The sequence below is a fragment of the Lactuca sativa genome, chromosome 3 (assembly GCF_002870075.4).
Source record: "Lactuca sativa cultivar Salinas chromosome 3, Lsat_Salinas_v11, whole genome shotgun sequence".
Lineage (NCBI taxonomy): Eukaryota > Viridiplantae > Streptophyta > Magnoliopsida > Asterales > Asteraceae > Lactuca > Lactuca sativa.
In genome coordinates this window covers 317,693,270-317,716,956 of record NC_056625.2, presented here as the reverse complement: position 1 = coordinate 317,716,956, position 23,687 = coordinate 317,693,270, and positions in this window count along the sequence as shown.

Genomic DNA, 23,687 nt, shown 5'->3' with positions numbered 1-23,687 from the left:
CATAGTAACAACTCATATCTCTAGGTTTGAAGAATATAAGATATTATCGTCTCATGATCACTCGTGATAAAATCCATGAAGTGATTCCAATGAGCGCGGGTTGAATCCAATACTCAGAACTTATGAGCACTCATGATTGTTGTAGCCTTGTCCAACACCTTAGACCTCTACAACCCATCATGACAATCTTAATTCATATCTACTTCCAACATATGACCGACTGTGGATAGTTTGAATAAATTAGTCATTCCAGAAGAATAACCCAGTTTATTCGGGAAGTCAAAACATGCAAAATGAAACACAATAATAATTGAATCCAATATGGTATCAACCCTTTGAACATAAATAAAACACCTTTTATTTATCACCATATGATTACACATTATTCATTGTACACTGTTTCAACTATCAACTTTATTCTTGAATTTAAAACAATAGTTGTCCCATGCTCTAAGCATGTACACTATGTTTTTTTTCAAAACACTAGTCATGCCACACACTAAGTATGCATACTATGTTTGTCTATGATCTTTACTTTGTGAACTAGATCCATTGAACATAACTTCAATGATTCTCTTTTCACACTCCCAAATCCTTACTGCAAATGCAAGAATTCCAAATTCATGCCATTTACTGGAATCTGTCAGATTCTAAACTTATATGCATTGATCCTCTTGTAATGATTATGCACAAAGTCATAAAGACTTGACAACAAACATTACAGATCATTCCAAAGGAGATCAACTCCTTGGAACCATCCTTCTTGCATTAAGTTTCCTTAATCTTACACAGAGTGAAAATTCTAACTTTGAAACATTTCCAGATTCCATTTTGACTATCACTTCTGAACAAGAGTTGCCTCCTTACAGACTATGTCAATATGGTCCTTCCAGAATTATCATTATACTTCCAATTGTCCTTGAGCAACCAATCTTTGGTAAACCTTAGATTGTCCTCGACAATTGTTTAATCCTTTTAGTCATATCCAGTTCTAAACCTTTTCCCTTCTTAATGCCCCAGGCATTTGGAAAATTTTAGAACGGATGATTATAGCACATGTAATCGATCCTATATCCGAAGCATATGGGACACGATTCATGATGTCTTACATAAAGACTAAACCAGTCTTTTGCTATAATATTTCCATTTCAATTTGCCAAGTTCTCATAATTCAGATTATGAAAAGGGATGCCGTAATCATAATCGAATTTTAGAACGCAAATAATGGACCCATATACAGAATTTCCTTATGTTGAGCCATTCCAACATGAAATTCATATATATCCTTGACTAAATGATTAAAACCTCACGATCTAAGCTTATAGATTTGAGATGAAGCATAATTTCCTCTCCCTTAATTATAGCAAAACAACTTTTTCCCAATTGAAACTTTTGTTTTCTATAATTAACATTGCTAACTTGCAATACTTATCATAATTATCATGCTCCCACTAACATGATGATTATTAGCATAACACTTATGCTCCCACTAGCTTTGACATGTACTCAGAAATCAGCTGGACAGTCTGAAATTTAGATTCATACACTCTTTCCGTAGATAGCTCACCTGTGTGTCTAAGCAATTTCAAGAACCATGAAAAGGGATACCGTAATCATAGTCTCAATTGCTTAGGCATTTGCCATTTCTCACAAGTCCATGTTAGTGTGCCGGTTAACCACACGCGCTCCACTAACGACTTTTGAAAATGCAAATAACACAATTGATACCTTCGTAAAATCTACTTAGTGAAAGCGTTTCCTCACCATCATTTTCATGAATCGGAGAGAAACCTTATGACACTTAGATTTATATGGTGTATGAGTTCCTACCCATATGAATTTGTCAAACCATAATCACAAGACAAAGATACTGACAAATCCAAAACCATATGGATTGAACTCAATCTTAACTTCTTGCCACCTGGCAGCTCAAGGGCCTGCCATTGCTTCCAAGTTGTTATGCAACAAACTGAGAACTCTAAGAACTCATATGCAAAGCCAACTTTAACTGGAATGGGCACAAAATATGTCAACACGATAGGTTATGAACCTCAAGTTGTGTGCTAGTGAAAAACTTCAGGTTCCATTCTTGATTAGTTCTTGAGACTTTCAAGACCTTTCAAACTCCCACTGTCCTCTTGACATATAAGACTCCCTTGTCAAACATCCAAGAGATAGTGCAGATTCTAATCAAGACAAACACTTCACACAATTGGCCTAAGTTGGTCTTTGTTTTATCCAAAACATCACAACTTACCAATTTCAAATGTACAAGAGTAGAAAACTTTTACTCTTACATTTGACAAGTGTTTTAAACCTTCTTTAAGACATGTCACTCAAGTTACAATCTTGGAGTATGACTCTAAGACTTGTATTGGAACGAAGTATGACTCATCTTCTTGATTTAACCACTTCAACAATTCAAGATCCCTCTTCTTAGTCATAAGAATGCACTAAGACTTCCTTAGAGAACTAATTGTGCTATGGTTTCTTAATCATTAAGATGATCACAAAACTGATACTAAAGTACTCTCCCATCTTTTCAGATTTGAGAAACTTTTATCCTTCTGCCTTATTTGAATCTTCTTATTCGCTCTGCCATACATTGAAACTTTTCCAATGTCTCAGAATTACACTTTAGCCTGTAAGTATAACCATATTTACTAAGCTTTAGTAAATTATGACGAATAATCTTATCGATCTTTTGTGGTGGACTTAATCAGTGCACAAGAATGTGTACTCGATCCCTTAGTCCATTACTTGACTCACACATCCATGTGAACAAGTAGTTAGTCTTAATTTTCTAATACTTGAAAGTTCTCATCCATCATGCTATACAACTTGCATGATTCCAAGTTCCGGTCCAATTGAAACTTGGGTGATGAGAATCTTTCCTTATTTGGTAAATTTAGACATTACCACAAATGAAAGAATCAATTTCATACTTCCACTCTTGCTCTTAATGGAATCATATAAGCAACAAATTTTCCTTAAATGCCATTGTAAGGATATTTTAAAATAAATAAAATAAAAAAAAATTCTTTTATTTTAAAACTTTGCGGAAAAACTTATCCTTACAATCCATATGAAAACTTGTTGTTATCTATTCCTAAGCAATATCTCATAACTCCTAAGAAGTAGCTGAAGAATCCGATTTTTCAAACTATGCGATAGAAATCCATCTATGCGAGCATATTCTTTCTTTAGGTTTCTTCACTTTTCTTTGATTCTTAAAACATCACCATGTGACCCAGTCACATCATGTATCAAGAATCTCAGAATAGAAACTTAACAGAGTTAGATAGTGGACTTTACCTGAAGTAGAGTCAAACTTATTGACTTTAACATCCTTAGGTAAATCTGGCAGCTTCGCAACCAATGCCCTTTCTTTGGCAATACAAACATATGGACCCTTTGATAATGGTACACAGGACTATCACAGACTTAGCTTTTCTCTTTACCATTTGGTCAACCGAGTTGACTATAGCCGATCCCTTTCCATTGGGAAGAGAATGCTTTACTGGATATCCAATGTCATCATTGTCAATGTCCATAAAGTTTTAGGAAGTTGATCTTAACAAATAGATAAGATCATTAAGGGTCTTGTCATAGTCTTTTTCATAGGTGTTCCAAAAGAACTCACTATGTGACTTAGAAAGTAGTTGAACCACCAACTTTCTCAAGACTTTGACACCCAACTCTCCCGGCTTGTCAATATGTGACTACATCTCCAAGATGTGACCACACCTAGACGTTGCCTTGCCTAATAGGGCCTGAGTGACCTTAAACTTTTCAAGAACTTGTGGGTTAGGGAGAATAATTTGAAGAGGTGAAGAAGTATGATATCCATGGGACATCATCTTCATTAGGAAACCTTGTTTCAAGAGATTTGGGAAGATCATAGGTGTCTAAACCAGACATCTTTTGGGAGATATTCAAGATAGTTGATTTAAAGTCCTTAATATGACACCCAATATGAAATATTAAGGCTAGGACCCAACAAACTATTTTATAACTTAGAAGAGGTATGCCGTAATCCAAGCTATAAAATATTTGAAGGTAGGTGAATGACGATTCACCAATTTCCACCAAGATAAACGAAATGTATTATTAGGTTTTAATTGGTTTTGAAACTCCTAGATCTTTGAGATTCATTGAACTTTTCAAAGGCATGTTTCAATCTCGAGTGTGCCCTTCAGGTTTTGTGACTGGGATGCCGAGGATCACAAAACAAGGTGTGAAGTAACCATGCAAATCACTTGGTACCCTTAATAAATTACCCCTCAATCGATGTGCCGGTTAACCACACACGCTCCATCGATACTATGATAAATATTAAGTCACCCTTTACCTACCTTGTTAAGTCCAAGTTAGTGTGCCGGTTAACCACACACGCTCCACTAACGACTTAGACAAAGTGTAAAGTGCAATTTCATGGATTAGCACCTTATTCACATTTTTCCTAAGTAACTAAGATTGGGTATTATTAAGAGTTTAGTTACTTAGTATTATCATTAATACTTTTAATGAAGGGAGAATTCTAGTCCTGTCAAACCCGTTCGGCTAACGACCCTCCACCAGTCAAGCAAGCGGTGGGTGAGAGTGGACACCCATTAAGTTGCCATTTTATAGGCAACAACCTTATACCCACCTTATAGACCGGCTTCGTGAATGAGGCGTACTAGCGGTAAAACTGACTTTACTCTTATATATATATATATATATATATATATATATATATATATATATATATATATATATATATATATATATATATATATATATATATTATTAACTTATAATATTATAAAGTATAAGGGTTGAATTTTAACTTTTAAAATTCTAAGGGATAACTTGGAATTAAAGTATTCATAAGTGAAAACTTTACAAATTCCAAAACTTGAGGGCAAGTTTTGAAACTATTCAAAACTAATTAATTCCATAACTTATGTGTTTAAAGTAGTTTTAATCCAAAAACTCTTCAAGTTCCATAACTTGAGGACAAGTTATGGAAGACTTTAAACTAATAAAAGAATTAACTTTTCTTTATTTTATAACTTATGGAATTAATTAATGTTACATCTTTTTTTTTATTTTATTTTAGTTTATTAAATGAAGAGACTCTTGGTCCTCCATAACTTGAGGACAAGTTATGGAGTCATAAAACCATTTAATTAGAACTAGACTCTTCATTTTTGTAACATTTGCCAATTTTTATGAGTTTTATGATTCTTAAATGTGACTTATCATATAACTTGAGGACAAGTTACAAAAACACATTTTAGAATCAATTCTTAGATTAATTTGGATTGAAACCAACTATCACATAATTTTATTCATTAATCTAAATTCACTCATAAAACAAGGTAACACAAAAAACTTTTGGTGATCCATAACTTATTCTTAAGTTATGGAATCCTTTAAAACATTAACACCAAATTTTGTAACTCCATAAAAACTTTGAATCAATTTTTTTTTAAAACCTTTTCATATCCATAACTTATGGAGGTTTCAAAAAATAAAAGTCTTTAGATCAAACTTTTAAAACTAATAAAATAATCATATTATTTTATCTTTTATTAAATTTGACCTAATTCAATTCATAAAGCAAATTATTCAAATTTTACAAATAATTAGTTTTTCACAAGAACAAGTAATTATCTTAAAATTTGACGAACTTCATGTTTTTTTTTCTTTTTTTTTCAACTTTGAAAATAAAATATTTGCATCAATATAACAGAAAACAACCCGTGGCTCTGATACCACTGTTGGGTTTTGTGCATTCTAACACTCCTAAGTGTACAGGCAACCCTAAATACCTTGGATCTATGTTTTCTCTATTATACATGCAAATAAGAACTTCCAAGGTATTATCCTAATCTAACATACAAAAACTATGAATGTAACAAGATAGAATACATACCTCTTGATGTAGCTTGATGTCTTCAAGCTTTAAGAGCTTAGCCCCAATAGTGTGGAAGCCTCAAGTGGAATCACAAATCACCAAGACACCTTGGAATACTTTAGAGAATATGATTACTTGGTTCTCTCTAGTGAAATTGGCTAGCCCTTCTTAGTGTATCCACACTAGTGGCCGATTTTTCCTCAATAATTAGATGCTTATATAGTTACACAATTAGGGTAAACTCTTAATTGTCATGGCTTTCCATTTCCTTGGATCCATGGGTACAAATATACCATGGAGCATCCATGGACCATCCTATGGGTTTTAGCCCAACTTGATTATCCATGGAGCATTAGCCCACTATACAAGTATGGATGATTTACACAATCAACCCATATATTTAATTAGTCTTCTTTTGATCACTTAATTAATCCTAGATTAATTCTTGATCAATACTAATTAAATAATCTTATTATTCTTATTATTAATATACTAGAACTTATAATATATTAATAACCATAAGTGTCTTATTTCTCTCATTCAAGTGCATGATGGTATGCAACCCAAATGGACCATGCCGGGTTGGGTCAAGTCTTACCAAATATAGTTATGGACTTAGACATTAATCCAACAACACCTTGAATGGCTTGGAATTGGAACTAGAACTTTGAATGTTTAACCTACAACCACTAAAACCCATGAATCATGGACAAACATGAGTTTACGGTTGTAAACTCATGTGTTTAAGGTAGTAAACTCCCCAAGAACATCTTCTTAGGCCGTAAACTCCTTTTCCAAGGTCAATTCAAGTCCCGATCACTTCCTAAGCCATGGAATCAACCCTAGAACCTTCCTTTGTGCATTGTAAGACCATTTAGCACCCTAGAACACTCCACCCATGGGTTTACGGCCGTAAACTCATGGGGATATGGTCTTTAGGCCGTAAACTCCTCAAAGAGCTTACTCTTGAAGAGCAAACTCCATAATTAAGCCCTACACATCCATAGATGTCACCCGTGTCACTCCAAACACTTGAAATGAAGTGTTTTCGCCACTAGAAGTGTATATCCCCTACTAGTTAGTAGTTCAAAGCCTAATTAGATACAAATGTGTATCTTTTCATATTACATAGGAACCTCGCACGCATTCAAGCCTCGAACTGACGTTTAACATCCAAACCGACACATTCCGCGACTGGTGAGTTCATACCCCTACACCTTTTTCCATGTTTTTCAATGTTTTTAGGGGGGTGGGAATACAAGAAAAAGTACAAGGATAGCTTGTACCCAAACTTATTATTTCATTTGAAATGTTTCATTTTCCGCATGCTTTTAACAATCAAAACCGTATTAACCAACTGCTTGACTTGCATAATTAGTTTTCGAAACTTACTATATGTTGTTATAATATATGTTTCTTACATGATTTTCCACTTTATTATTGTTAAAAGCATTAGATTAGTACATTTGTTTTGTCCTCGGTAACACTCCACAGAGATACGCGAGTGGAGGATCACTGTTGTAATAAGATTATTTCGTACTATTACTTGTAAATTCGTTAATCTTAATAATTGGAGACACGTCCTCTGTAACACTCCACAGAGATACGAGAGTGGAGGACCGCCCCCGTAACCAAAATCTCCTGGAGGGAGAGCGTGAATTGAGTGTATAGATCTATACGGGGCTGACTACCCCGCACCTGGCTGCTAGCTACAGCCAAACCGAATGGTTCAAGGGTGACGAAAGTCATAAATGGATAATGGACTACTTATTGCCATTTTTAGTCTATCGTATGGTTATGGAACTTGCAATTTAGATTACGGAGATTTACTTGTTGGTAATAATGAATTTAGTAAGCTAATAACCTTAAGAATTAGTTTACTTTCCTCACAATAGTTTTATATACGTGTTAAAACTAACATACATTTCAAGGATAACCAGACTTTCAGGAAACTTCTTGCAAACATTTTAAGTATGGTACATACTTGTACATTACATTTCGATTCGGTAACCAAACTTTACTTTTAGGAAAATAAGGGTTTTTCCTGGGATAACTGAACTGTTCTTAACTAGACCGTGTAGCCAATGGATAACTAAACTTTACTTTTAAGGAAAATAAGGGTTTTTTCTGGGATAACAAACTGTACATAACGGGATCGTATAACAATCGGATAACTAAACTATACTTATAAGAAAATATGGGATTTTCTTGGATAACAAACTTTTTCGGGAAACCAAAGGAAACTTGTACATTTTCAGAAAACAAACCTCTTATGAACTCACCAGCTTTATGCTGATTTTCAAACTGCTTGTATTCTCAGGTCCACATTAGACAGGTACCCGCGATCTTTTGGAGAAAACGGAGCGCTTATCAGACTCGTCTTAACTTTTGTTCATATGATATATATATATATATATATATATATAACACTTGTAACACTTTGATTTCAAAAAAATGTAATAATTCTATGTAATGTAATGTTTTGTGTTTACTACGCTTACTATGTACATTGGTTGCGATATTCATGACATCCTCCGCCCCGGAACGTTTCCCCCTTCGGTTTCGGGGTGTGACATTATGGGAGGTGAGTCATTTGTATAAGAGGGTGAGTCAGAGGAAGGAGACGAAGTGTCACCCTCCCCCTGCGATGGAATACTCGTATCTTGTGTTGTAGATTGCTCCCCCCCCCCCCCCTGAGGACTTACATTAGAGTCAGAATTCTCCCCCTGGAATGTAGTGCTCATGTCTTGAGGTACTTTCGCAGTTGATGGCTGATTATGCATGTCTTTCGTAGCATCATCAATTATCATCTTCAATTAATCTACTTTGTTGTCATCTGCTTTCACTTTAGATGTGATAGCCTTCCCTGGCTCATTAAAGAGTAGCATGAATTCATCATACTGATTGGAGATTGAAACAGTGGCTGGACTTGGCTTAGGAATGATTTCCTTCGATTGACTCTCATTCGATTGAATCCTCTTCAAGTAGTTGTAATCGAACGAAACATAGTAGGTTTCTTCCATCTTCTTTGATTGTTTGTTGAGTACCCTGTATGCATTGGAGGTCAGCAAATATCCCAAATATATACTCTCGCCAGCTTTCACATCGAATTTGTTTCGTTGTTCCTTGGAATTGAAGATGAAACACCTGGAACCAAATCCATGGAAAAATTTAACTTTAGGCTTACGATTATTTATGATTTCATAAGGAGTAATATAGAATCGCTTATTCAGGATAGATCTATTTTGGGTGAAACAAGCAATCGCAATAGCGTCCGCCCAGAAATATAGAGGCAGACATGCGGAAGTGAGCATAGTTCGTGCAGCTTCGCATAGAGAGCGGTTTCGCCTCTCAAGTACACTGTCATGTTGTGGAGTGTAAGGATTAAAAAAGTTGTGTGAAACTCCCTTTTCAGCAAGAAATTCTTCAAACGCTTGGTTTTTGAATTCTAGCCCATTGTTGCTGTGAACAATGCCAACCAACTTTCGCAGTTGAAGCTCAATTTGCTTTATAAAATCCTTGAGTTTTGGAGTAGCTTCAGATATCTGTTTAAGAAAATATACCCAAGTGAAATGTGAAAAATTATCAACTATTACAAGAATGTACTTACTACCACCAACACTTTCAATTGCAGAAGGTCCACAAAGGTCAATATGTAAAAGTTCCAATGGTTCAGCGACTTTTGTATTTACTATTGTTGGATGACTCTTCCTACTTTGCTTCTCCATTTAACAGGCTACACACAAATGATCCTTATCATACTTTAAGAGAGGAACCCCTCGCACATGATCACCAAGAACAAGCTTGTTGATGTCTTTGAAGTTGAGTTGCGAAAGTCTTCTATGCCATAGCCAGCTATCATCAGAGTGAGCTTTCATAAGCAATCATATGGAAGGCTTCCGTCGTATCCGGTTCAGATTCAAATGATACATTTCTCCTTTTCGCTGCGTCATTAAGAGAACTACTTTCTTCTTCTTTTCTATAATCTCAGATCCTTCATCGTCAAAGGATACTTTAAATCCCGTCCCTACAACCAATTGTGAAACACTAATTAGATTGCATTGTAAGCCTTCCACATATGCCACCTTACGAATCAAAAAATCTATGTTCGTTATCATCCTATACCCTTTGATCTTTCAAAAAGAGTTGTTTCCATACTTCACATTTCCACCATCTTTGAGAGCTCGAAACTCTCGCAACTCCTCCTTCTTCCCAGTCATGTGACGCGAGCAGCCACTGTCGATATACCATTCAGTGTCAAACTGCTCGGGACATATAACATGCAAAAATTAAGCAGATTTGGGAACCCGTAGTTGCTTGGGTCCTTCTGAGCCTTTTGCATAAAGAGGAAAAGTAATCGCAATATCAACCATATAATTTCGTTTAACCAATGTGGTTTCATCTTTCTTGGTTATGGTAAAAACTTTTATTTTATCTTTTACATTCATTTCTTTTGGAAAAGATTGTTTTTGTTTATTTTGGATTTGACTCTTGATGAACCATTTTGAGCTTTGTTTGAGTTAGTGTTTGTTTTCTTGATTGGAACTTCAAAATCCAAAACTAACTTTCCTTTTCCTTTATAATCCTTGGATGAGACTTTCGTGGGTAGAGAATGATGAGGTTTTTGTTTTTCCATAGGTTTCTATAACATCCTCAATTTCACGGTCAGAAAAGACCGATTTGTTTATGCTTGTTTTTAAAATCAAAGTAATCTTTTAAAGAAAATAGTTGTGGAATTTGTTCCGAAAACAAAATATGATAAAAAATTTATCAAAGCATTTCTTTAGAGAAATGTATTTTCATTAAATAACAAAATCTCGGGATGTCATGTTCCGATACAGATCAAAAGCATAAACACCAAAAATAGATCTTACAACATTCATTTATTACTACTGATCTATAATCCAAAATCTCTCGTCAAGTCCACCAACTTATACTCATGTGCCATTACCTGTAATGCAAAGAAAACTGAGTGGGTCAGGCTTGGGAGCTTGGTGAGCATATATGGTTTTTGACCCACAATAATATAATTCTTATATTCAACCATCAAGCAATCAACCCAATTACCCATCCCCATTATCTTCTTTATTTCTTAGGATTTTACCCTAAGAATCAACTACCCATCATCCATTCATTCCCAAGGATTGACCTAAGGATTTGGCATAAAATCTATTGCTACATAAGGCGCATCTACCAACATCATCCTTTAAGTGCCTCTGCCAGGATTACATCATACACTATGAGGCGCGACTGCCAGGTTTATGACATTCTCTTTTAGGCACATATGCCGACATTATCCTATAAGCGCATCTGCCAGGATTATCCCATAAGTGCATTTGCTAGTATTATGATATTCTCTATTTGGTACATCTACCAATATTATTCTTAAGCGCATCTGCTAGTATTATGACATTCTCTAATTGGTGCATCTACCAATATTATTCTTTAACCATCTTACATACCTCATCATTTACCTCATCATTTTATCACATACCAACTATCTCATCTACCCATGTTCTACCCAACATATTAGTAGATATAAAATACATATACAGTTTAACTCATTTAGAAACCATATAAAACATCCATTCCAAACTTATCTCAAATAAAAAACAGTACATAAACACATAGCATGTATTTCGAGAAAATACTTCATACTTATGTGTTAGAAGAAAGTAACCACACATTCAGTTGATCAGAAGATGATCGGACAGCATTACGACTTGTAGAAGTAGTATTCTTCGGTAGATCTGGAAGATCTTCACAAAAACCGGGATCCTCGAGGGCAGAGCTTCAGCACGGGAGTTTTACTTCTCGGGATCTTCGGGGCTTCGGGACTTGCTTTGGGTCTCGGGAATAATATCGGGGCTTCGAGATAATTCTGGCACAAAAAAAGAGGTAAAACGGGAGAGAGAGAGAAGAGAAAATGAGCAAGAAGGTCGACTGTCCTCGCAAGGTATTTATAGGGCATATAAGAGGCACTCGAGTCCAAGAAGTTCATGCACCGGGGTACGCTCGGCGTACTTTGGATAAGGTCAATGACTCCTTCGGATATACATCCAAATTAAAGATTAAAAATATATTTTAATTATTTAACAAACTTCAAATATTCATATCTTTGTCATACGAACTCCGTTTTGACGTTCTTTATATCCACGCATTGGTGAGACTATGCTCTACAACTTTAGTTTAGACTCCGTCGGCTAATTTTGAATTTATTTTTATTACTTATTTTTAGTAGGCCGGGATAGGAAAACTCTGTTATAAATTCATAACTTCTTCATCCGACGTCCGTTTTCGTCTGTCTTTTTATCGTTGCACTACTAATGATGATATCTTCGATTCTCGTTTAGATTGCTTTGGCTTGAAATCACTCGATCTCGAGTTCGAGTTTCGGGCTGCATACTGCTAAGCTGAAACTTAGAAAAATCATAACTTCCTCATACGAAGTCAGATTTGGGTGTTCCTGTTATGCACACTCACTGTTTAATGAACTCTACGACTTTCGTTTAGATCGCTAAGGCTAAATATCGCTCTAACATAAATTCACGATTTACGTCACGCTGTGTCGTACTGGTTCTATCGCAAAACTTTGACAGGTCAAAACTTCTTCGTTATAACTCGGATTTCGGCGTTCTTTATATGTACGGAATCCTTGTAACATATACTGCAACTTAGTTAAGATTAATCCTTCTAAATAATCTTCCATAAAAAAGTCATTTTTGACGCTTATCATCTCTAAATTGACTAGCCTTGATCTACGGGCGTTACAATTATCTCCCCCTTAGGATGATTACGTCCCAAAATCATCAACGAAAATAGGGCTTGGATAATGATTCCATACGTTACCTCTTCATCCTAAGTAATAATCGTAACTTCCATGTTTCCTCGAAAGAGTATTTAACTTTATGGCTTTCTTGACCAAAGACGATGCCCAATATTGCATCCGCTTATCGTACTATGTTGTACTTTCAATCGTAACCTTCGAGTTACCAAACAAGTCCTTATTGTGGACTCCTTCTTCTTCTTAGTATAAGTACTTCCCCTTATCTATTGTAACAGATCGATGGGTCATGTTCTAATGACCTCTTATCGTATGATGCAACACTTTGACTCAAGTCTCTTAGAGTCAAATTCCAAAATGGAATATACCTTCCTTCATATTCGAATGTGATATAATCACATTTCAGCATGTAGCATTTCTACCTTCAAACTTCTTTTAACAACAAGCACGATACTATCGATCGCATTAATTTCAACCTTCTAACTTACGTAAGATGTTACTTCGAACTTGGTTCTCCGAACCACATAACATACTCACCGTAGTCGGACTCCAACTGGGCATGACCACTAGGGTCGGAATAACAACCATCTTACTAGTCATTACCGAAACAATGGTAATGAAATACCAGAATAAAACGGAATCAATTACTAGCTTCTTGGTAACCTTCTGACTTTCATTGATCCAAGTGCGAGTCTTGTGCTTCCGGTAGTATATGCATCTACTACCTTTCACACCTACTCATACTCGTCCCAAGTATTGTCCCGCAGTCGACCAAGTCACCATACAAGAAAATTTGTACAATCATCCAACACACCAGATAACAAAACTAAGGTTTATATTATTTCCTTGAAACTATTACACAAAAGTTCAAGTTCACCCTATACTATGCCTCTAATAGGCTACACCACAAGTTAATTTTCACATCGCTACTTTATAACTTGATTTTTAGATATAAAATCCTTATTCCTGATTCCTTACATTGGCATCTGCTTCATCAAGGATCATTTGAAATGCTCTTGCCTTTGGATTTGGCGGTGCCTCTAGCCTTGCTGCTTGATTTTTCCTTGGGCAGTCTTGCTTGAAGTGCACCTCTTCGTTACATTCGTAACACACCTTTTTGTTGAATATACATTCATCGGCATAGTGCCCATGCTTTCCACACTTGAAACATGTCACCTCCACACCACATTTTCCCGAGTACTTCTCCTTGCACTTATCGCACCACCTTGCTTCATCTCTTCCTCCTCCTCCAGACTTCGAGAATTTTATTTACTCATTAGAACCTGAAGTTCCTTCTAACTTTCTCTTCTCGCCAACTTCAACCTTGTTGGCAGTCCTCCTCTTAATCAAATTCTCAACAGACTTGGCAGCCCAAATAGCTGCCTCTAGAGTAGGTGCCTGGCGCACTGGCACCGCATACTCCCATGGGAGTCCCTTTGCGTACCGGTCGACTTTTGTCAGCTCGTCTGGGACAATGCGCAAAGAAAACTCCATCTTGTCTGTGAAGGCATTAGTGTATTCATCCATTGACATGCTGTTTTTCTTCAATATCAGAAATTTGTTCTCCAACTCTAGCAGGTTTTGGGCCGAGCATAACTTGTGCTTGAATTGCACCAAGAACTCTACCCAAGACAGTTGCAATGGCTCATTAGGGCTTAGGGTCTTCCTGATAGTGTTCCACCAATGAACAGCGCCACCTCTGTACTGACGCACATCAAATATGGTTTGTAACTTGCCCTTGCATCCACATGTCATAAAGGCTAATTCCATTTCTGAAATACAATCCATGACTCCAATCGGATCCTCCTTCCCAGTGAAGGTCGATGATTTTCAAGTCAAAAAGTCTTTGTACTTGCATCCAAGTCTATCAATTCTTCCCTCCTGATAGTTTTGTCTAACTAACGGTGGGTTGGCTTGACCAATAGTCCCACTAAAGTTACCTCCCTCCGAATGCCCTCCATTCACTTCAGGCTCTTCCACTTTAATTGATAGTTCTTCACGATTATGCCTAAGCAGACGTCTCGTTTCTTCCATCTGACGATCCAACATTGTTTGAATCATCATTTGTACACCGGCCATTGTTATTGGCTCCGGTGTTGCTGCTACAACAACCACTCGCTCAATCACAGGTGGTTGATTCTGGTTTTCATTTGCATTTCCAGCTCCACTGCTATACACCGAATAAGGTGAATTTAGATCCTCATTCACAGTAGATATTTAAATCATCCTTATCACCCTAAAACGTTTACATGCTAGTTCTAATATCGTAATCAAACGCTTAGAATCCTACACACATAAGGTTTGCAGATCTGATCGACAACAGACCGTAGATCCGAACAAATAATATCATATATGAAAAACGTATTACATTTAGCACATAAAAACATTTTAGGCATCTTTCCTAAAATATTCTAGTGCTTGTGTCAATTTTGATGTACTACCTAACATATTTTAGACACACTCCTCACGATCATTAGTTAACATTCAAAGTTTAAGTCTAGAAATCCTACAAATTCCTAGTTCACTTAAACTAATGCTCTGATACCGACTGTGACATCCCCAATTTCACGGCCAGAAAATACCAATTTGTTTATGCTTGTTTTTAAAATCAGAGTAATCTTTTAAAGAAAACAGTTGCGGAATTTTTTCCCAAAACAAAATATGATAAAAATTTATCAAAGCATTTCTTTATAGAAATGTATTTTCATTAAATAACAAAATCTCGGGCTGTCATGTTCCGATACAGAACAAAAGCATAAACAGCAAAAATAAACCTTACAACAATCATTTATAACTACTGATATATAATCCAAAATCTCTTGTCAAGTCCACCAACTTATACTCTTGTGCCATTACCTGTAATGCAAAGAAAACTGAGTGGGTCAACCTTGGGAGCCTGGTAAGCATATAGGGTTTTCGACCCACGATAATATAATTATTATATTCAACCATCAAGCAATAAACCCAATTACCCATCCCCATTATCTTCTTTATTTCTTAGGATTTTACCATAATAATTCAACTACCCGTCATCCATTCATTCCTAAGGATTGACCTAAAGAATTGGCACAAAATCTATTGCTACATAAGGTGCATCTACCAACATCGTCCTTTAAGCGCCTCTGCCAGGATTACGTCATACACTATGAGGCGCGACTGCCAGGTTTATGACATTCCATTTTAGGCGCATCTGTCGACATTATCCTATAAGCGCATCTGCCAGGATTATCCCATAAGCGTATCTGCTAGTATTATGATATTCTCTATTTGGTACATCTACCAATATTATTCTTAAGTGCATCTGCTATTATTATGACATTCTCTAATTGGGGCATCTACTAATATTACTCTTTAATCATATTACATACCTCATCATTTTATCACATACCAACTATCTCATCTACCCATGTTCTACCCAACATATTAGTAGATATAAAATACATATACAGTTTAACTCATTTAAAAACCATATAAAATATACATTCCACACTTATCTCAACTAAACAACAATACATAAACACATAGCATGTATTTCGAGCAAATACTTCATATTTATGTGTTAGAAGAAAGTAACCACACACTCACTTGATCAGAAGATGATCGGACAACACTACCGCTTGTAGAAGTAGTATTCATCGGTAGATCTAGAAGATCTTCACAAAACCCGGGCTCCTCGCGGGTAGAGCTTCGGCGCAGGAATTTTACTTCTCGGGATCTTTGGGGTTTCGGGACTTGCTTTGGGTCTCGGGAATAATACCGGGGCTTCGGGATAATTCTGGCACGAAAAACGAGGTAAAACGGGAGAGAGAATAGAAAATGAGCAAGAAGGCCGGCTGACCTCGCAATGTATTTATAGGGCTGAACTCTCGCATTACGTTGGGTGTAATGCTTAGCCACGCAGGGCGTAGTGCCAAAAAACTCCATCGCTTATGTATGCGAGGCACTCGAGTCCGAGGAGTTCATGCACCGGGGTACGTTGGGCGTACTTCGGATAAGGTCAATGACTCCTTCGGATATACATCTGAATTAAAGATTAAATATATATTTTAATTATTTAATAAACTTCAAAAATTCACATCTTCCTTATATGAAATCCGTTTTCGACATTCTTTATATCCACGCGTAGGTGAGACCACGCTCTACAACTTTCGTTTAGACCCCGTCGGCTAATTTTGACTTTATTTTTATTATTTATTTTTAGTAGGTCGGGATAGGAAAACTCCGTTATAAATTCATAACTTCTTCATCTGACCTCCGTTTTCGTCTGTCTTTTTATCGTTGTACTACTAATGACGAGATCTTCGATTCTCGTTTAGATTTCTACGGCTAGAAATCACTCGATCTCGAATTCGAGTTTCCGGCTGCATATTGCTAAGTTGAAACTTAGAAAAATCATAACTTCCTCATACGTAGTCAGATTTGAGCATTCTTTTTATGCACGCTCACGGTTTAATGAGTTCTATGACTTTCGTTTAGATCGCTAAGGCTAAATATTGCTCTAACGTAAATTCACGATTTACGTCACGCTGTGTCGTACCGGTTCTGTCGCGAGACTCCGACAGGTCATAACTTCTTCGTTATAACTCGGATTTCGGCGTTCTTTATATGTACGGAATCCTTGTAACATATACTACAACTTAGTTAAGATTACTCCTTCTAAATAATCTTCCATCAAAAATTCATTTTGACGCTTATCATCTCTAAATTGACTAGCCCTAATCTATGGGCGTTATAGTTCTTTTGTAAGAGAAGGTTTTTGAACAAAGTTCCTTTTGGGTTTTTGTGGATTGCAAGAGTGACAATGCGAACATTGACTGGGATTCGCATGAGAACGAGCTTTCACATTTCGATTGGAAGATTTTTCTTTGTAAACATGGTTGGAATTTTGGGATTGCCAAAGTTGCTTCCTTTCATTGAGATTTCTATGATATCTCACATTTCTTTGACGTTTTTTCTTTGCAAGTTACTTAGAGGACTTGTGGATGTTCGACTTGGCTTTCGTTTTTCTTGCATGAGATTCGTTCGCCACTGACTTAGATTCGCTTTGAATATCCTTGGTTCCACTTGAACTTCCTTTTTCAAAGCCCGAACGATTGTTCATTGGTTCTGCCACATATCTTACTTTCACTCTCCATGAGGTTCTTTCTGACAAACCCTTCGTTTCGTCTGCATTGTCTATAGGAGCGGACCAAAAGTACTCATCACAACCATCCTTGTTGTCTTCGTTGACTATGGACGTTAATTGGACAGTTTGATTTTTGTCCAGTCCTTTAGTAGCAAACACTTGATTAGGGATAGTTTGCACTTTGGGAAAAAAACGTTGCTTTAGCTTTTAGAATTTTAGGTTTATTTTGAGAAATATGTTCAAATTCAACCAAATTTTCAGAAATCAAAGCTTTCCCAGGTTCAATTTTGTTTTTAACAAACTCTGAGTAATCCACCTCATCCTCGACATAGATTTCACTCATATCACCGTTTTCATCAAATTCAGATGTGCTTCCAACATTTATCTTATTTTCTAAACTTAATTTGGCACTCAATGAATCGAAATTCTGTATAGTATCATATTTTATTTTCTTTTTATCATTTTCATACAAAAGTTGTTTTAAAATATTTTTATGGTCTTTGGACTTAATGTATGATTCAATTCGTTCAAGTCCTACCCTGTAAGCATCAGAAGTCTCTTCATATGAGACGATGAATTCACACTTATAACATTCGGTGTCAATTGCGTCTTCCTTTAATTCAAGAAATGGTAAAATCATTTTGTGAATTTTCTCACCAATCTCACAATCAAGGGGCAACTGAGCAGTGTTAAAGTAAAGCCTTTTAGCAATAAAACAAAAATTGTTACGTTGTTTTAAAAGCATCAAATTGTCTCGTTGCAAGTAAATTAATTTATACCTAAACTTAGACAAATATTACTCGATCTTCACTATCCAAATCCGCCTCTCATCAATTTTCGACGAAACCCTACTAATTTGATAAGTTAGGTTAGAGTTTGTCAAGCGAGCTCTTTTTAAAGTATCACTAATGCTTGAAAAAGTGAATTTTAGGTCATTTAATTCAGTTTCGTATGTAGACACAGGTATATTGAGAGATTCAAGAATTAGATTTACCTTGTTGATCAGTTGTTCACACTTGTTGATTTGTTCAGGAACGGGTCTTGCTGCGAAACAACTATCATCTCTTCTGCCACTCCCAGTAGCATACTCCTGCATCCTTGACCCATCTTTTGTTACCATCAAACACCTTCCTGCAAACCGAGAACTCTCCTCTTTCACAACGAACGCCCTGCCATGTGTGGGCATGCGAACCTCTTCATCTTCAGAGTCTGTTGACCAGACCTCAACTCCGCCAAACTCGTTTTTAGCCATATTTTCCTACACAATCAAAGCAGGAAAAGAGTTATCAACAACCTTTTTCTTCTTGATCTCTTCCAACTTTCGCATGTGGTAAGTCTAATCATCTTCTCATTTAACCTTCTCAGCATGCACTCCTTGGCCAAATGATTTTTGCCATGAAAATAGTTGCAGTCATAGCCGGAGTCAGCCACAAGCTTCTTTTCCTTCATATCTTCCTCCTTTTGAGAAGCACTTTTATTCTCCTCTTTAACCTTTTCTATGCTGTAGCTACCCTGCCAATTTCAGTTCTTGCTTGATGGAAATTTCTTCCTTGCGAACAACTTAGAATTTGAAACCATTAAAGCATACTCCTCGTTTGTAAGATCACATTCAGAATGATCAGACTCAGACTCATCCTCTGTAACTGCCTTGCCCTTCGCAACAAGAATTAGAGACCCCATACTAGAAACAAATTTTGCTTCTTTCGACACCTCACTTTCATGTGCCTTAAGAATCCCAACAAGCTTGGCTAAAGTGTGATTTTTGGACTGCTCATGCGCTTTGACGGTAGAAACCAATACCATCCACTCAGATCTAAGACCATTCATGAGAGTAACCTTTTGCTCGATCACCTCATGTCCAATACCATGTTTCATCATCTTGCTAAGAAGATGATTCTGGCGATCGAATGTATGGATCAAATTTTCTTCAGGCTTATGTGCGAAAGCACCAAACTCTGAAAGCAAGAGTGTTTGTGTATAATGATCACGATCTGCGTTAATGGAGTAAAGTTCCGTGATCCTATCCCAAATGGCTTTCATAGTATCACATGAACTAACAAGACGAAAAGTATCGACCTGCAAAGTGAATCTAATGATCCTCATTGCTTTAATGTTGCTGATTAGTTTCTCTTTCTCATCCTGAGGAACATCCTTTACATTAAGGAGCAGCTGAATGTATTCCTTCTAAGTATTGATAACTCTTTTGGTTTCTGTTTGAACCAATGGACCTAGAGTAATGGCTTCCCATATTAAATACCCATTATCCTTTGAACTGAGAACATAATCTTCAAAATGAGGTGCCCATACTTCATATTCACGAGGAAAGAGAATCGGGATCCTTGTTGATCCAATGTTGCTTGTAATATTTATGGAGTTCATGTGAGAATCCTTGTGTTGCATGATGGTATTTTCTTTGATACCCATAGAGAATCAGACGTATAAACTAAGATAGTTTTGTTGGATTAGTATTTAAATCTATAACTATATATGGTATGTACTTGACCTATTGTACCATGGTTCTTTTGGGTTGCTTTCACCAAAGCAACTGGACTTGACGATTAATGGAAAGAGAGGATATTATGGTTTATTAATATATTATAAGAATAATATATTAAAAGAGAAGTCATATTGTTTAATTAATATTGGTCAAGAGTTAATTAAGAATTAATTTTGTGGCTAAAAGGGATTAATTAAATAAAGGGGATTGGTATTGCCAATTATAAGATAATTGGATTTCGGTTGTAGATCTGTATGGATATGAAGGGGGACGAAATTGGAGAGGAAGCCCACTATGATTTCGTCCGTGGCCTTATTCCAGAATGTTCTTTGGACTGCTTAAGTCCTAAGTCATCCAATTTGGATTTTAACTGAAACCCTAGCAACACCACTATATAAGGAACCCCTAGGGTATCAGAGCCTTGTTTGCTTTCTATTGTATTTGATGCACTGTGTGTTTATTCATTGCTTAAAATTAATTTTTCTACCTTCCGCCTGACAGACTCGTCGAGTCCCAAGATTAACTCGACGAGTCAGATGAACTCGGCGAGTTCTGTAAGGGACTCGGCGAGTCGGGGTGTCAAATAAATGGATTTTTGGGATTTTGGCTTATTTTGACTTGGGATAATTACGAAAAAATGTTTTTTGATTAATAAAATCCGATTTTACTGATTCCATGTGATTATCCTTGTCAAAATAAGAGATATCTATCAATTAATTAGATAATTATTGCCTTATTTCATAAACCTTAATTATTTTAATTATTTGAACAATTATCTTGCATGAAATTCAATTAGGTCAAAATTAGATAATCACCAATTAATTGTTTAATTATATTATTTTAATTTTGATCTAGATAGTTTTGAAATGTTTCAAAACTTTCCCTCAAGTTTTGGAATTTAAATTTTTGATTAAAAGTTTAATTATGAAATATTTTTAACCCTAGAATTTTACAAGTTTAAAATTCAACCCTTATACTATTATAATATTATAAGAATAATGATTTTATATATATATATATATATATATATATATATATATATATATATATATATATATATATATATACACACACACACACACACACATATATATATATATATATATATATATATATATATATATATATATATATAAAAGATAAATGCTAGTCTTACTGTTAATATGATTCATTCACGAAGTTGATCTATAAGGGGGGGGGGGGGGTATAAGATTCATGCCTATAAAATGACAGTTTAATGAGTTTTTACTCTCACCCACCGCTTCCTTGATTGGTGGAGGGTCATTAGCCGAATGGTATGATAGGGAAACTAATTCCTCATTAAAAGTATAATGCTTTATAAAGTAACTAAAGTTTTAATAAAATTCCCAATCTTAGTTACTTTAGGAAAAATGTGAAAATGATGCTATTCTATGAAATTACACTTTATACCCTTGCTAAGACGTTAGTAGGGCGTGTGTAGTTAACCGGCACACTAATTTGGGTCTAAGCATTGTTAGCAAAGGGTGACTCAATGTTTGTCATAGATCAATGGAGCGTGTGTGGCTAACCGGAACATTGATTAGGTGACTGTAACGTTGGGGGCACCATGTACATTTACATGGTTATTCACACCTTGTTTGTGATCCTCGGTATCCCAGTCACAAACTTGAAGGGAATATCGAGATTTAAACATGCCATTGAAAAGTTCAATGAATCTCAAAAGATCTAGGAATTTTCAATACATTTAAAACTTAATTTCCTTTTGTTTTTCATGGTGGAATTTAGTGAATTGACATCCCTCTTCTAAAATGTAAATAATGTTGTTGGATCCTAGCCCTAATTTCTCATTTGGGAATTTAATTGAGGATTCTTATCTAATCAAACTTTGTCTCTTTTCTTTTTCAGATGTCTAACCTGAAGAACAACGCTTCAGGCTAAACCTCTTCCAGCTCGTTCTTACTCATGAATTTGTGTGGGAGGGTAATCTTCGATGGGACCAATTTTAATGATTGGATCCGTAATATTCGAATGGTTACCCGCTACGAGGACAGGGAGTATGTCCTCGAAAAGGAGCTGAAGGAGGTGAATGTCAACACTGCTACTCCCGAGGAGATCGCTACCTTTGAGGCCCACGAGCGAGATGCTATGAAAGTCCATTGCATCATGCTCACGACTATGACTACGGAACTCCAAATTTACTACAACGACTACTATCCCTATGAGATACAACAGGATTTACTGGACAAGTACCACCAAAGTTCCAGGCAGGAGAGGTACGAGATCATCACTTCGATGATCACGACCAAGATGAGGGACAAAGAGTTTGTCACTGCTCATCTGCAAAAGATGCAAAGATATGTCGGCCGCCTGTTGAAGTTAAATGTTAACTTCGATGAAGAGCTGGCGCTTGATATCATTCTTCACTCCTTTCCACCATGTTTTACTAGTTTCGCATGACCTACCACATGAACATAGAGGAGGTCAGCTTGTGCAAGCTTTAAGGCTTGTTGTGGACTGCTGAGAGCAACCTCAAGGACAAATGCATTGCATCAACTCCCGCTACATCTGCCCCTATCTTGGCTATTAGATTTTCGTTTAATAGAAAAAGGTTCTATAAATGCTTTTCTTCATGGTGTTTTCTATTTTGAAGCATTGCCTTGTGACGGAATATATGAAACTGTGATGGTTGTAGACAACTTAGGAAATGATGTGTTGCATATCAACTCTTCTAATAGTTTGGACAAAGCATGCTTGTGGCATTGTCGTCTTGGACATGTCAGCAAGAAACTCATAGCCCAACTCCAAAAGGATGGAGTGTTGGATTCATTCAACCTTAGGGATGATGACATGTGCGATTCTTGTTTACATGGAAAGATGACCAAGTCAACCTTCAATTGTACTTGTGAAAGGGGTAAGGCTTTATTGGATCTCATACACACCGATGTGTGTGGGCCCTTTTAATCCTCCACAAGGGATGCAAGCCACTTCTATATGACTTTCACGGATGATTATAGCAGATATGGGTATATCTACTTAATCAAGAACAAGTCAGAAACCTTTGAAAAGTTTAAAGACTTTAAGCATGAAGTGGAGAATCAGCTGGGCATAAAAATCAAGATGCTTCAATCTGATCGAGGTGGAGAGTACCATTGTCTTGAATTGCACGACTACGTTAAGGAATGCAGAATCATTTCGCAATTGACGCCACCTAGGACACCATATTTGAATGGTGTGGCTGAGAGGCGTAATCGAACTTGCTAGACACGGTTCGTTCCATGATGAGTCGGGCTTCATTACATATTTCATTCTGGGGGTATGCCTTAGAGATTGCCGCCTATATCCTTAACCTAGTCCCTTCCAAGAAAGTTGCCAAAACACCTCACGAGATGTGGAC